Source organism: Solea solea, chromosome 3, assembly GCF_958295425.1.
Source record: "Solea solea chromosome 3, fSolSol10.1, whole genome shotgun sequence".
In the NCBI taxonomy this organism is placed as follows: domain Eukaryota; kingdom Metazoa; phylum Chordata; class Actinopteri; order Pleuronectiformes; family Soleidae; genus Solea; species Solea solea.
Genome location: NC_081136.1, coordinates 15,610,738 through 15,627,712, shown reverse-complemented (window position 1 = coordinate 15,627,712; position 16,975 = coordinate 15,610,738). Strand labels below are relative to the sequence as shown.

Here is a 16,975-nt window from a genome sequence, read left to right as displayed (position 1 = left end):
GTCTTGTCTTGCCTCTGTGTATGTTACCGCTGATCTAGTTAATCTCTGACAGGTTTGTAGAGCTTGAGGTCTAACAGCTGGGAAATATGTGCCCTCCTCTGCCCCTGCGCTCCTCTTCCTCTTGCCACCCACCCACTCTCTCTCTGCCTCTTACTGTCCTACCAGTCCAGCCTACTGACAGCTAATAAAAGAAGCATCCCTTGACTGTGAACAGCCGTGTTTCTGTGATCTAACTCAGCAAGCAGCTTGCAGGGGCTTTTACTCTGAAAGCAAAATAGTGAAACACGCAAGAATAGCAGAGGAATAAAGACGACAAATACAGTACAAGAGTGGATTACAAGGAAGAGGGGGAAAAGGAGCATAAAAGCCACTAATAAGTCAGAGGAAGGGGCTCAGTGACTGTCTTGCCCATGGTTTTTCATGGCCTAACCAGCTAATCAATAGCACATAGAAACACTATTTCAGTTCAGTTTCAGTCACTGATTTTTTTTTTACTATACAGCAAGCAGCAGCACAATTGCTTTTAATATATTTGGATGACATACAGGAAGTGATGTAGCGTCTGTAGTAGTGAGTGTTCAGCTGCACAGGAATCTCTGTTGGACATATAACAAAAATGCAGTAAGAGCTGAGCGTATGTGACTGTGTGAACAAGAGAGTTTGCGTCGGGCAGCTGCACTGGTTCTAAAGTTTGGTGAATAGTGGAGGACTTACAATACACGTGACTTCAAGAGGCTTTTGCAGATTATTTTAGCCATAGTATCCACTTAAAATTGAATTAGTTTGGTCCTTCAGGGCAGCTTTAAAGCATGTTTGGGAGTAAAGAAGCAGCTGGGAATAGATGGATTTCTCCTTTGTCTTGTGTTGGCATTCCTGTCTTGAAAGACTGGCACCATTACTCTTTAACAAGGAATCCAAACGGCAACATAGGTCGGAGCTATGATGTGAGGGAGGCTTAAAATGAGGTAGACTTAAATAGCTGTCCATATGACCCGTCATGCCTGACCTATACTCTCTTATCACACTGCTGTTCTAAAGATATCTTTTCTAATTCTGTGTGTGTGTGTGGACAAGTACATGTGTAGTGGGGAAGTTTGCGAGTATGAAAGACAACTCCAGATGCTCCCAGCTGGCTGTTGCCCAGTGAGGCTAATACACTTCTGCCTGCCTAATTAGAGCACACACTGACACACATGCAAACACAGTCGACCTCCTAACCACTCATGCCCCGCTGTTTCAATGGGTTTATGGTAGGAAGAACATATGCCCCCCCCCCCCCCCCCCCCCCTTCTGCTTTATACAGGACACACATGCAGACAGCTAAACAAACATCCAGGGGCTTAATTACCTCATAAGGGAGGCCAGGGGTGAAGGCTGTTGACTAGTCACTCTAGCATAATGTAAAATGATGTGCAGTGAAACACAGAGAAGTCAAAGCTGCAAATCTAACCAATGTGTAGATTATGGATTCAGTCACAGAAATAATCTAGACTGCAAGCAGCATAGATGTCAATGTTAGACAACGAATACACAAACATTTACAGGACCCCCTTGACAGATAGGAGGATGAAATGATTAGCTTTTAATCTTGTACCCAGTGAATGTGAGTGAAAAAAAAACAACAACAACAACACATTTTTCTTTTCATCTGTGAATCAAATTGATTCAGGATGACAAATGGACATGTGTGTGTCTGGATATGCTTGCCACCCTGACCCTTTCTTTAGACTGTCAAACTCTGGCAGCAGCAGCGCTCCCTCACCACACATCGTGTCAGAAATTTCCTGCCAGCCTGTCAGTGTTAGACTGTGTGTGGCAGCTTGTTTTTTTTCCCCTTTTTGTTCTTTTGTCTTGTTGGCGCAAACATAAAAAAGGCAAGATTTACGATTCATTCCATCTGCAAGAGGAAATCACTTTCAAGTTCACACAAGAATTTAAAAAAAGGACAAAGAGCATTCTGTCTTGCTTTCTTTAATTTAATGCTTGCAAAACATCCCTGTTATCATGTGTTTCCAAGGCTGTAATTGAGAAATACACTTCTATCATCAATCAATCAAAAGACATTGACTTAATAGATGTGGTAGAATCATAGCCAGTAAGTACATCTGCTCAAAACTGCACCAAAGCATAAATCCAAATAAGGCATGCTGCTTGTCAGCATTTGAACATCACTTTGCAAGTTATGTCCGACCACAAAGCAAGGTCTAAAGGGGTAAACGATAGCCTCAAAATGACACACACGGAAACTGAGCCAAATGAGGACATAGAAGTAGGGGGAGCGGGATTTTGGGCAGTGGAGTAACTGAGAAAAAGAGATCCCAAGGTCAGTGTTGAGGGGTGTGGACAGATGTCAAAAGTGATAAACGTCAGGCCTGACAAGCTCCAGCTTTGGCTATCAGTTACTACTCAGAGCCCGGGGTCGGGCTGGTGCCAAGACAATGCCAACGCCTCTCTGTGACGATCAGTGCCTCCGGAGCTTGTGCAAAATGGCTGCCACCATGCCAACGCATTATAACGAATCACTGGCTCTGCAGTATTTTTTTCTCAAAGGAAGTGCCATCTGTGAGTGACAGCGGGGCCTCAGCCATTTATTTCGAATGCAGTAAACAAAGCTGCCATTTTAGCATTTGGGCGACGCTTGCATGCTACCACCGACAAGGCTGTTTGTTGTCATGAGCGATATTAAACCCACAGTGATGTATGTCGTTCTCCACATCTATTTATCTACTTGAATCCATGTTCTCTTGTAAGCATCGCTCAAGCAGCAGGACAAAATAAATCCTCATTTTCACACCTGAAAGCAGGCTGCGCAAAAATCCAATACTCTGGAGAGCACTTGGTCTTGCTTTGAGCATAACAGCTCATGAGAATGGGGGCGTGGCATCAAATGAATCCATATCAGGCAATTTACTATCATATTCTGTGGCCATTGACGATCTGTCACACCATTTATTTCTGAGTCTGAAGAGTTGGCCTTTTTTTTTTGCAAAGAACTTTCCCTACATCCAAAACAAATAATGAATAACTCACAAATCGATGCAGTGTGCTTTATTGAGCTCACATGCTTGACTTGAGTCTGGCACCTGGCCTAATTGTTTTTCATTTGCCAGATATCCTCTTCTCTCTCCTTTGTTCTATTTTGTACCAGACTCAAAAATAACAAAAAAAAAAACATACTGTATCTCAAATTATGTACATATACTGTGAGTTTGACTTGAGCCATATTTTAGTCATTTGGGCTGAGTAGCAAAGCTTTCCTCCTGCCAGCTCCACTGAATCACACATTTCCAGAAAAGGAAAACAAACCATATTTTCGCAGACTGAGTTGACTGTCGCATATATAGAAGCTCAGCAGTAAATCAGAAACATCCGGACCTCTTGATCAGCACCTCTAAATGGGCCCGGGACATCTCAATGGAAGTGCTGGCAATGTCACATAGACCCGGGTCACACCCTGCTGTTCTACTGAGTGGGGCTGAATAAAATCATTGAATGCAGACCGCAAGCTCGCCAGGGTAGGGTCAACTGCTCTGACCTCCACTTGGAGGCCAGGCCCCATTTTCCCAGAAAAAAAAAAGAAAAACTACTAAAAAAAATAAAAGTGTCTGAATCAGCAGCATGTGTATAGAAACACCAGATGACAGGATCCCACTAAGAAGTTTTGACTGACAACGAAACTGGCACAGTGTCCATTATTTGACAGGGACACATACCCTGCTCTTTGAGGAGGTCGACTTTAAAAGAGAACTGGCCACAAGGCAAGAGCTGCAGAGAGCAAGACAACATAATACAAAAGATAATAACTATCTTGTTGCAAGCATTGCAGTCACTACAAAAAAAAAAGCTGTACAAATGGGATCAGGTCAGAAATGAATAATTTTCAATGTCATGCCTTCCTCTCACCGAGGTGAAAGTGGGACTTTCCTATCTGTCTAAGCATAAACAAACGACAGCTAATCCTAACTGACCCACTCCACTGTCAAATGGTCCCCCCCTTAGGGTCATGGCCTCAGTGTCACATGCCAGCGGATGAAAAAGGGGTATTGATTACCAATAAACTCAATAAGAAATAAGGGAAGGACTTTACGCAAAGACACAACAATTTGTTACTGTCAATACAAAAGCTTAGCAGTCAGATTGCTTTCATGGATTCACTTACTGTTTTGCACTCAGGAACTAATTTTGCAAATCAAATGTCACTAACTATACTTAAGATTAAGATTAGACTTGTGAAGACAAAAAAGTGACCGTAATTATGAAAATGCTGAATTTGTTTCCTACCATTTTTGAAGAATGAGCAAATGGTAATAGTGTTATATATCTGCTCCTCTTGGGATGGGCTAAAGTATGTTGCGCATCTGAATTTGTGACCAATTTTTGTGTAGTTTTTCCATCTTGTGTGTTACTCCGAGGCATTGAGTTCTCCATTTGCTCTATTTGGGATGCAAGAGATAAGCAACTTCCTCAGCATATCAATGATAAACAGCCATGTCCTCACCCTTTTGCACCCACCATGACACCTCTACTCTTGCGGCCCGGGAAAGTATGTGCCTGAAGATCAAGATACCGACTGAGGGGGTAGACAACTATGGTTATCGCAGCTCTGCCATTAATAAGATTGCCCATTGGCTTGTGTCCCGAGGTTTGCTGGTCTGTGTTATCATGCTTTGGGACAATCTAAAATGAAACATCGCTGGGAATATGGCATCACTGTGTCAGGGGGTAAAAATGGGAAGAAATGTGATGGGCCACGATGTCAGTGTGGTTAATCGAAAATAATGGCCAGCAATTTATAGTTGCCGGCCTGACCAGCGCTGGATGTAGTGATGCAGGAGATCGAATTTTAATGTGTACAGTCCATCATCTTATACAGGCTACTGATGTTTAAGGCCCGAGCCAAACAGCACATGAATCCATGGACAGAAGTTATCATACGGCAGTAATAAACTGGGTATCTCTAAGAAGAGCACTCTGTCTGCTCTGTGTGCGTGTGTGTGTGTGTGTGTCTTACAATAATCCACTTACTGCTGTTGTATTAAATACATTGTAAAGGAATAAGGACAAGGGAAGCTCAAATGAGCCCCATGTTGTGTTGTTTAGACCACAGGGAGCTGAAGAGACCCATCAGTATTTTTCCTTATTTGACATTGGTCCATCTAATCTCTTATCTTCTGTCATTCCTCCAAATGTGCTGGCCTCATGTTAAACACTTAGAAATGATCCAGGGAAAGAACAAGTCGAGAATGGTGCATAGTTCAGTTGTGTTTTACCACAATAGCGTTTGTCTTTTCATGGGCATCATAGTCCTTGAATAGTCAAAAAATAATCACAGTATTTACCAGTCTATTGTTAAGAACATATTAACCATTATCCATCAACAACATTTTTCCTTTTATCAAACCTTTTTTTTAATTGTATAAAAAATCTCTGCTGCACTTAAAATCTCTTAACATCAGACAGGTGTAGAATGTACTTTTAAGAAGCCTAGACATGAAAACAAAAGCATCATAGGTATGTGTGTGTACTGCATGGAATATAATAACTAGACAGACTGGCCTAAATTAGCTCTTAATGTAGATTAACAATGTGAAAGTTGGCCAATTTCACTTTCTTTTGCAATTTTCAATAAAACAATATGTATGCATGTACATAGAAAGGGCAGTAAACAGTAGCAGACAAGGACATTGCAACTGGCAAATGGTCTGTGTAAACCAGTGTGTAGTACCAAGGAATGAGTATGCAGTCCAGTTTTTTTTTTGTGGCCTATATAAGTCAGCACAGCTTGACTAATCAGCAAAGTCACTTGAATGTTATTCAAGTGTTTGTCATCAGCAGGTGATTCATGCTTCTCATTGTTAGGCTGTTTTTTTTGTTTATTAAACTCACTCATAAGCTCAGACTGTACCATCGGTTCCCTCGGCTTCAAGCACAAACACCGGAAACCCTCCTATAAATCAGCTGCATACACTGAGTCATTTTCTGCATTTTATTCCTGACGTCAGAGCTCTTAATGAAGACAGCGTAGCTCGCTACAGCCGAGTTCTGCACAGCCAGTTTAAAGATTTTATTTCACTGCTTCCACAGCTTGCCTTATTTCACTACGGCTTAATGAGAGTCGTTTGGAATAATAGGCTTCCATTGAACGGAGGCATCTGCATCCACACAGCTCTAAATGAGTGAGCTAATTTGCAAAGATAATCACCTCTCCCACTGTGTTTTTATGCAAAGATGCTGTAGATTTTTTAGCCTTAGATTTAATGAAGTCAAAAACTAACCCCAAACCTCAAAGGTGCACGGAAACTGAATGTGTCATGGCGTTTATCTTTCAGTCATAAAGAACGGGGGTTACTGCAAAAATGAGGCTGTTTATCCTATAAAATGAAGTAGAAGTCATATTATTATTATCATCGTGACATATTATTTTTGGTTCAATCGAATGCTCCTTCAAGTTTGCTACTGCAGTGTGTGGTATCCAAGGCCTGCTGAGGACAGCTATCATATCCACTGGATCTGCATATTATCACCCAAACCCTTTGTTTTTCCGACTGCTTGAAATATGCCTCAATCGATGCTACAGAAATTGTGACAAGCCCAACTGAGGTAATTCATGGTGACGTTGAGGCCTATAAACTATAAACATTTGTACATGTTACAAAAAAACAAGTGAGATTTCTTAGGATGCCTGGGTAATGACGGCCACTGGGACATTAAGTGAGGTCTCTTCCTCCCCCTCTATCTTCCTTTCCGCTCTCTGTTTTCTAGTTCCAGTGTGTGTGTGTGTGTGTGTGTGCGTGAGCGAGCGAGCGAGCGAGCGAGCAAGCTTTGTCACTGATGACACAGAAGCTGTGGCATCATGCCGTCACTGCAGATGGCAGATATTTTAAAAAAGGGGCAGGGACGGAGGAATCACTTACAAATAGTCAAAGCCATTTTGACAGAGAGAAACCATGACATGTCAAAACAAATGGGATAGGTCACAAACTATGACAATGCCGTGTTGTCCCTTTCACTGAACTACAGTATCCTTTACCTTACAGCCGTCTTTCACATCAAATAACTTGTCTTGAAAAAAATGTAATGCCCTTTGATTTCTTTAAAGGTCGCTGTAGAGGCAACCACACATAGGACAGACTGAACTGTTGATCACATTCACTGGATATTTATTAAGTTGGGCTCTGCCCTTTGTGGCCCTGTTGGAGATATTGTTGCAAATGTTTCAATAATATGTATGAATGAAACCGCAATGGCGATTCATTCTCAGGTGTTTTATGAAGCCTGGCAGTCCAAGTGGACGGACAATACAATACAATAGTATAGCTAGCAGTGTGTCAAGCTTATCACAATAGAGCGTGAGGAAAGTTTCCAAATAACAGCCGAAGGTTGAAAGACCGTGATGAGGGCAGGAGTAATGTATGCATTGCAATGCGTTTTCATGGCTAACAAAAAAACATTTCTATAGACTGTGACAGAAAGAGCCCCGTACTGAAAAACATGCACAGATTCTACTTAGACTGTCACAGGAATGGAAATCGTCTAAGGCAAAAGGCAACTCCGTCTGCAGTATTAAAAGCTTGAGAGATAATGGCCAACATCAGCAGCAATTGTCATCATTCAACACTTTAATATTTTCAGAGTATAACCTGCTCTAATTGACACTCTTTTCCTCGTGGAGACCTGCGGCAAGCCATCAAAAATTTATGGCACTTAGTGAGTCATTCCACAGTAATTCTAAAGCTCAGTTTTAACTACACAGTTACAGTGGTAAGGTGTCAGTCACGTGTTTTTTCCTCAGGTTGTCTTCTCAGCATTAATTTGTGCATTTAAGTTAATTTGTAGGTCTGCTCAATTTAAGACTGCTGTGGTGGCAGCAGGTTCAGAAAGGCTGCCTTCCATGTCTTTTGTTTTCTCAGCTTTAATTATTTTGCCTCATCTTTATTTTTCACTCTCCAAAACCATTCAATCTCCTGTGCATGTGTGCTGAAAGGGATTTTAGCATCTCCTCTCTCACCCCCTCATTGTAATATAATGCCTTTCTATCATATAATTGTCCGTCTATCCATCCTTCTTCTACCACTTTATCCTCCACATGAGGGTCGCAGGGGGGGCGCTTGTGCCAGTCCCAGCTGACATAGTGTGAAAGGCTGTGTACACACTGGACAGGTCACCTGTCCATCACAGGGCCACATACAGACAAACAACTATCCACTCTCACACTCACAGCTGCGGTCAAATTAGAGTCAAATTTTCCCAATCTCCAAATCTGCATGTTTTTGGACTGCGGGAGGAAATCGGAGAAAACCCTCACACACAGGGATAACATACAAACTCCATGTGTGGAAAGGCCCTTGGTCCGGCCAGGTCACGAACCTGCAAAAGGCGTCATATAATTATATCTGTGGATACCTTTGCACACAAGCCCACAATTTTGTCACCCTAAACCTAACCTTTGCAATCTGGAGACCCAATCGAAGGCTTATTTATTGCCTCACATCATGTAACTGAAGTAGCTTGTTGTGTTAAACTTTCAGAGATTGAAGAAAGGGGAAGGCTGTCCTCAAACATTCCGATTCCCACGCACAAACTTTCCCTTTCTCATTGTCAAACACACACGCACACGAGACATGATGGTGTCCTGTTACAAAGATACTAAAACTCTCCTGGAATGTTTCTTTAGGGTGGATTGATGTGAGAACACATGCAAGGACAAGGTAGGGGTATAGGTAGAGGATTAAGTGTGACAGTTAGGGTTACACTGCCCTACACCTAACATGAGTCAAAGGAATTCTTGTTTACTGCACCCTGTAGGATTTGGGAGATTTCATATATACAGCTATACAGATGCACAGTATGCCATTTAAAAAATGTTAATTGTGCCAGTAATGTGTGCAATGCCGTTGTGCTAACACTGTTCTATTTCTCCTTGACACTCATGACTCCAGCAGCCTCATTCTTAACCAAGTGGTCTTTTCCATGTTGTGAATCTCAAGATAAAATGACCATGGTGTGGATCTGTGTTACATGAGGAGTCGAATAACTTGGTGACTTCATGTGGTTTGGTATGTGTAGCTTATAAATGCTATCTATATACTCAAGCTATTTGTGGTATCCTCGGCCAGTCTACATGTACTTCATTTAAGAGTAGCCCAAGTCTTTTAAACACCTCTGGCTAAAACTGCCTCTCTATGTTTAACTGTTGCCATCTCATCTCCCAGTAGAGTATACACGGGTCCAAATTGCCAAATTAGAAAACTAGTTTTCTAATCTTGTGGTTGATACCAGACCAGTGTGTTTCTCTATTGCATGGATGCTCAACATGAATTAATAAGCATGTTCAGAAATGTATGGTTTAAAAAAAAAAAAAAAAAAAAACTGCTTTAGCAGCCCCTAGTATATGGTCAAATTTAAACACTGGCATTAATCTATAAATACATTAGTGGGATCATGTGCACCATAGTTTTCTAGCCTTGCTAAATATAAACAAGGCCTGCCTGAACACTGTTATCCGTAACAGTGTGATGCAACTCTTAGAAACCCCTCTGAAATAGTTCCTAAAATATACATGAAAAGGGAACGGAAAGATGTAGCCATTCTTCTGTGTCGGCTGTTTGAAGGCACAAGCATAACCTTTGTCTGTTGTCCCTAAAATATCACAATGAGGAAAGAAATGAAGGACCGAAAAAGAGAAGCAACTCTGACTGAAAACAACCAAGAATGCACTGCATTAAATTTTGTTGTCAGCTGTGGTAGCACCACTGAAGCATATCTGTATGAGCAGCATATATCTTCTAGTATGATGAAAGGGACAAAAAAAACAACCAAAAGTTTCCTTTTATGGTCTTGGCAGGTTTGAATTAGGAAGGTCAAAGAAAAGTTGCAACACACATTAATGTCTAATAATTGCTCATTTCTTTCCCACACTGAACTCTGTAATCCCCCTGGGTACCATTTGCTTTGCAAAATACATGCATGAAATTCTTGAGACGAGCCTCCCCACGAGTCTAAATAATAGATTATCAACACAGCATCCAGCCTGCGCTATAACTTCAGCCCCAACTGTCTGGCCTCATTAGCAAGGGAAGTGTAAAAGATAGCCAGCTGCTTGCCCAGGTGACGGCACTCAACTCTGGCCTTTGGCAGTTGTGGCCCACCCTAAAGAGAATATACTGCGTCTCTCTGTGCAATTCATCTTGTAATCCGCCTTAAAGCTGCTAAGCCTCTGTTGATGGCAAATGAATGGAGACCAAAAGCAGGAAAGATGGACACAGAAGGAGAAGAAGGTGAAAGTTTCCAAAGTTAGCGGCATACATCACTGTAGATTCATGCTTAAGAAATGACAAAAGGGGAAAGATGTTTGGTTGGTTAGTTTGAGCAGTCTGGTCAGAACCAGAGGTGACCTAAGCCATTTCATCCACTGATTGTCCCCCTTTCTCCCTCCTCCTGCCCCTCCCACCACCTCTTTTCACTCTCTCTTCTATAGCTCTATCTCCCTCATCCCCTCTCCCCATGTCAGCTTCCAAATGGCAGTCATTATACAGGACATGAAAAGTCATTTTAGTTCCGCCTGGCTTCTTCAAAGCAGCTAGCTATAATTGCAGATTGACTGGAGAGAGAATGACGGGGTTACACAGAATTTAAACGTTGACTTCTAACCTCATAGTGATACAGGACTTTACTTCTGAATTCCAAAATGGGAATAGAGCATAAGGAAAAATATCGACACCTTGTCAATGTCGGTATGTCAAAGGTTCCCGGCTTTTGTCTGCCCTCCATTCCTCCCTTTGATTGTAAGATATCTCAATATGTTTAAACATGTGGGTGCCATGCTGTAAGTGGGCTAGACGTACTGTATCTCATTACAGCACTCAACACTTTAAAATGTATTCACCCTGGGGAAGGACTTCAAAATGATGAAAATCCATCCACTATGAAAAGCATTCCCTAGCCGGGCAGTTGCTGTATGACTAAATTACTACACATTTGTTATGTACTTTTTTCACTCTTTAGCAGCTGGACATCAAATATATCACCTGTGTTTATGAGCCAAAATATTTTATTTAACATGCATGCAAATACATTTGCATGAATATTCATTTGCAGAGCTGTGGCAGCAACAGACACTGTTTATCTATTCTTAGTGTTAGTTCTATCATATTTATAGGCTTTACATACTTGGCGTGTGTGCATGTCTAGAAGCGCTGGTGAGCTTGCGTGTGTTACAAATTCAGCCCCAAAACCTTTTACAGTCCCAGAGGGTCATATACATGTCGCTCTTTCCCAGTTTACAAGCTAGCCACTAGTCTGAGCTAAGATTCCCCACTTACCTCTTGCACCCTACTATTTGGCACTGCAGGTAGCGTAATTGTTTAGCATTTAGCCTATCAACTAAATGCTCCATTTAAAAAAAAAAAAAATTTCACAAAGAACTTTATCGCAACGCTCGGTTCCAGGCTCTAATCACAGAGTGCCTACAAACAAAAGTGCTTCAGCTAAGTCATTCCTTTTAGATGAAGGGGGTGACTGAGGGAGGTGTGTACATAGACCATGTAGACAGGAAAATAGATCTACGGTACAGGAACCCCTTGCTGTCCACTCCCTTGCCCGCAACCCATGAAACGCAACCGCCACTAGCTCTCTTGTGAGCAGGAACAAATTCTAAAACTGTCATACTTTAATTGAAATTCCATCACTTGTGTGGCTACTATTGTGAAATAATTTGATAAAGCTGTGTGGCTTGAATGCATAGAGCCACACACCGCATCGATTTCTTCCCCCAGCTTTTATTTCCTCATTCTGCTGGTTATTCAAATGAACCTCAGTGGAACAATTAAGATGAGGGAAAATTAAACGATGGGAAGGGCATGAGAAAAAGTTTGTCGTACCAAAGTCAACAAGAGTAACCGAATAAAAATTAAGACCTTAAATTATGGTCAAGCCACTTTTTAAACACCATATTTTTGAATACTGCAGTATTTATTTATTTATCGATTAACTTATTACTTGCAGTCTGTGGTGTTCTTCTTACTCTCTCAAGTTGCTCAAATTGACAAGCTGTTAGTAGCTAGACAGGGGGGATGATCGGAAATGGAGGTCAAGGACAGAATACCAATCCTCTGCCAGTCCCAGTGAACCCCAATCCAAATCCATACCAGTATAACCCCGATCCCTGCATGTCCACTCAACTGGCTACAGGGTTTCGGCATCCATCATAACTCCTGAAATCCAATATGCAAGCAAAGGACAGCTGCTGTGGAAAAGTCCTCTTTTTACTGACGCATCTGTGCTCCCCCTGTACCCCCCTGGGCCGCAAGGCCGAACCTCAAGGCGACACATTCTTTTATGCATCCAATGCTACGTTGTAACATGTTGTAAGTGACACGTGCTTTAGGCCCAAGAACCCTGAGGGAAATATGTGCAGAGGAATTGGGATGAAAAGAGGTGAAGAGGGGACTTATTGCCATGAGAAAATAAAGTTAAAAAATAATTTTATGTATATATTCCTGTTTTTTGTTACTCATATTCTCAATTTTTTCACTATTTGTTCTCCATCATTCCTTTATTTATATATATATATACATATATGAGAATATGAGTAACAAGAAACAAGAAGCTCAGTTATAGCCCTGTACTCCCTCTGCTGCCAGATAATATTTACGCCTCAGCTTTCTGCCCTGACAAGGTGATGGACAGTAGAGGTGATTTTGCCTGGGCGTGAAAATAGGCTTCTTATTATTCCAACCCAGTGGCAACTTGAATATCAATAAAAACTGCTAGCGTTCCCCTATGTGTAAAACCAATGCCCCGTAGCAGTGGTTTTTATCAAGCAACCCACCCTTGACGCTAGTTATGCAGTACTAGAGGTTACGAGAGGAAATGCTTGCCAAGTAAATAAGTGAGTGAAGCGATTGAATAGAGGGGAAAAACACAGCGGGACCAGGGCCAAAGTGAACCAAGGGTAAAGGCATGATCACTTCATTATGTCGTGGTGCAGCTCAGTGTTGTGCAAAATCAAACTGCTCTCTCGTTTGTCACAATGCATCAAGCTGGCCACTGTAAAGTGGCTTTGCATTTGGCTGCAGGCCCCCCCGATGCACAGACACACACAGGTCGGTGGAACTCAACCACGGGAAACAAAACGCATCTGCACATGCACATTTGTTCATGTACGTATGCATACCAACACAGATAACAACACGCAGGCCTCACTACACTCTAAAATGACCTCCGCAACTCCAACTTCTCTCACATGAGCCAACCAACAACACTGCCAGCTCAATAGTCCGTGGGTAGTTAAGGAAAATTTCTGGCACAAAATATGCTAGAATTCACCCACCGCATTACAAGAGGAAGGCAGTGAGGGGGTGATTGCTAACAGACTTATTGGCACTCGGTCTCCTTCCGGTCCAGCACTATGACGCCTGGTAATTGTGGTCTTTGTGTTTACGAATCAATTTTTGTGATGTAAGTGTTGATTTTTCATATCACATTTGTAATGGGGTCCCTGGCCTTTGAAGTCCTGAAGTAGTTCTCACACACAAGGAACTGGCCTAAACATACACACACACACACTGATACAAAACAAAACATTTCTCTGCTCATGAAGATAAATTGGCGAGTAAGAGCTACTCGACGGCGCTCTGACAATGCGACTGCGAGATGCTCTTGTTCTAAACAAACTTGGAAAAGAAAATCCTGTAAACTTCCACAGTCCATCACGATGCCGCCGTAGCAGCGACCAGAAATCTAACACACGGGTAAACGTGCATTGGAAAAGTAACACAAATATGAAAGGACATCTGAAAGACATTTAAGACTTCTCGCTAACATTCAGTCTTGGAAATACCCAGTTGTCCCTTCTAGACACTGTCAGAAATGAGGGAAATGATTTCAGAATGTGCTTCAGGCACAGACGGCTGGAGAAAAAGGTAAATCGGCCGGCACGCAAAAAAAATGGCCTCATACTCCCTCATAGGCACTTTCCAAGACCCTTATATCATTTTTCAGTTTAATGGCTTGCATGTCATGAACTGTTTTTGTACTTGGCACATACACTCACACAAGCACACATGTACACGCAATCGTAAATGAGACTCAAGGGCTTGTGACTCCTTTACCCTTTCGATTCATGTCGACTAATACACGCCTTTTGCGATATTTACATGGCGCTTTTTTTCACACAATGCTATACATTATTGCACACGATTCAAATGTTCTACGAGGTGAATGGCGAGGATTGAAACGAAACAGGGTGACCGCGTCTTTGCCGCTTTCCCATTGCTGAGACCCTTGCTCCTTTTTAACGACTTTGTATGGCAGCACTTAAAACGAGAAGCACCCTCGGTTCATATCCATTTTGTCTGCTCTTTTGAGTGTTGCTGTCGCCACAGCAAAATTGGAAATCGAACGCGCGGTGACAGTGTTAATTGTGCTGTGTCAAAATTGGCTAAGTGCGGTTTGGTTTGAGCTGGGAGCTGCAAAACATGTGAGACAGTGAAGGTGCTTGGGTGTGCGCTCCTGGAGTGCTTACTGGCTGTAAACTGGGAATTGCTTGAGCAAATACGTATGCGTTCTCACTCTCTTTCTCACACACACACACACACCCCTACACAAATATGCCCTTCTCCATTGGTGACATCCAATCAATGTCTTTCCTTTTACCTCAGCAGTGTTTTACAAAACACTGGGTCACCATATTAAACACACTGATGCGTATTTTATCCTAAGTAAAGGGTCAGGATGATGAGGTTCCCTCTTCATGGCTTGTAACCCACTCTCGACTGCATTTCCCCCACTGGTTGGGGAAAATGAGTCCCCTAGTGGCTCAAGTTGCACACTGAACACAGGTGGGGTGACCCGTTCCACTGAAAATAAAGGTTCACTTTCACCTGATTGACAGAATAGTTGTGTGACTGACTGACTGACTGACAGAATCTGCGCCTGCCTCGCTGATGTTTTGCTGTCTAAATATGTGGGGCTCTTTAAAAAGCCCAGTCAACTTAATTCCCCGCTAAAATAAAAACGTGTTCTAAAAATAAGACGGACTGAGATGACGGATCTCTGGAGAGTTGCGAGTATGCACTTTGAAAATTCCTCTCATTCGAACTCGTTGGAGAACGCTTTCATGCCGCTCAACCTAAATGAACTGCATTTACACAACAGTGGTGCATTAACATATTTGAGCTGAGATTGTCCATTATGTTGTTGTTGTTTTTTTTTTTTAACAGGTCGGTTAATTCAAGTGTATGGCAAGAGATGCGTCCTGATTTATTTCCACAGTTTCTTCTCCTTTTTGTTTGTTTGTTTGTTTATCATTCCAAACACAAACCACATAAACACGCCCGCCTGCAAATCTGCATGTTCACTTTATGTGCTGGTAATACTCTGAATGTAAATGAAGCCTGTTTATGGGCGTTTATTGTGTCGTGGAACGTATGCGGCTGCTGTGTGTCTATTCAAGGTTGCGCGCTTTTTAATTCCAACCTCTGTCCATTATAAACCATTACTGCCACATGGACGGAGCGGTCTCAGGTCAGTACACAAGGTAATACACTTTCATATGACAATAAACCCAGTGCGGGGTTGAGTAGCGGATTACAGCGATACTGGATACGATTAAAGCAACTTCACGACTCACACACACCTGAAATCACTGCGGCAGCGACTTCACTTTAAACCTGTCAACATAAAGCTCAAAACTCACTCTTACCTTATCACCATTTTGCGGTCAGTTTGAAACTGAGCGTCTCTCTCTCTCTCTTTTTTTTAATCTGTTTTGTCGATAAGTGGAGAGTTTTGTTTTAGTTCTTTTCTTTACATCCAGAAATGACAGTGGAGTCCAGGGTGTCGGGAATAAAACAACGTGGGGGATAGAAATCCGTCCTCTGGTTCTTCTGCCTCTTTCCCCCCCCTCTCTCTCTCTCTTCTTCTCCTCCTTTTCTCCTTTGTTTCGTGTCTTTCCGTGAGTTGTCCTCCGCCAGCGCGTTAACGATCTTCGGGGCAGATAGGAGGGGGAAAAACACGCACGTGGAGAGCGCGTATAATAGATTCTCTGCTGCGAGTCTGTCTGTGCTGCTCTGCTCGTTAGATCTTCATTGAAATGAACGTGGCGAGACGGCGGTGGTGTTTGGAAAGTGCGGTGTGGCTGGGACACACAGCCCTCCCCTCCTCTCTCTCTCTCTCTCTCGCTCTCTCTCTCGCTCTCTCTCTTTCTCTCTCCTTCACTCTGTGTCTCTTGTTTGTCTGTCAGTGTCTTTGCTGAGACCACAGCGCGCACTAAAACCCCAGAGAAAAACTGGAAAATGACAGCGAGAGAGAGAGAGAGAGACACAGGGAGAGAGAGAGAGCGAGATGGGGGCGACAGGGGAGCGGGTTGACGTCACTCATCGAGATCCCACTCTCCCACCTCTCCTGGATCAACTTTCCTGGCCACTGCAGGAATGTGCACTTGGACGCGACTATTTTAGAGAAAGATTCCTGTTCGATTGAGACTGTGTGTGTGTGTGTGTGTGTGCGTGTGTGTGTGAGCTGTGGGTGGAGTATGAGTGGGTAATTATTTTCAGCTGTTCTAAGCCATGAGCGTATAGTGCATACAAGTGTCCGCATTTGTTATTCCACAGCTGCACACACATAATAATCCATTATTAGAGCACGTTCACGTTCTAATAAATAGAAAATGAAGTGAAAGGTCCAGAGTCAGGGGGGGTTTATTGGGATAAATTGAATATACTACCCATAAGTGGATAATTACCTTAAAATAAAAAATCCGTTTGATCTTCTTAGCCTTAGAATAACCCCAAATGTAACAGCTCAATAGTGATACCAGTCAGGGCATCCATTTTGCATTTTGCAACAGAAGCTTACTCAGCAAATGAAGAAGAACAATACCCTTTCTGATACACAAAGGCCACCATAGTTCCCTGATGCACTTGGGAAAGAATGCGTTCCTCTCACCATTACACGTCACTCATTCGTATACGCT

General features: G+C 42.5%; 1 protein-coding gene across 35 annotated transcripts in view; it reads right to left on the bottom strand.

Moving 5' to 3' along the window:
- LOC131456742 (receptor-type tyrosine-protein phosphatase delta-like) overlaps positions 1-16,975 on the bottom strand; it is a 316,523-nt gene that overhangs the window by 105,587 nt on the left and 193,961 nt on the right. Inside the window, exon 1 of one of the 35 annotated variants that reach the window (XM_058625311.1) lies at positions 15,704-16,331. The exons of the other annotated variants lie outside the window; for them this stretch is intronic. The gene's annotated coding sequence lies outside the window, so the exon portion shown is untranslated. Of the gene's footprint in view, positions 1-15,703; positions 16,332-16,975 lie in introns of those variants that run through there. 35 annotated transcript variants of the gene reach the window in all.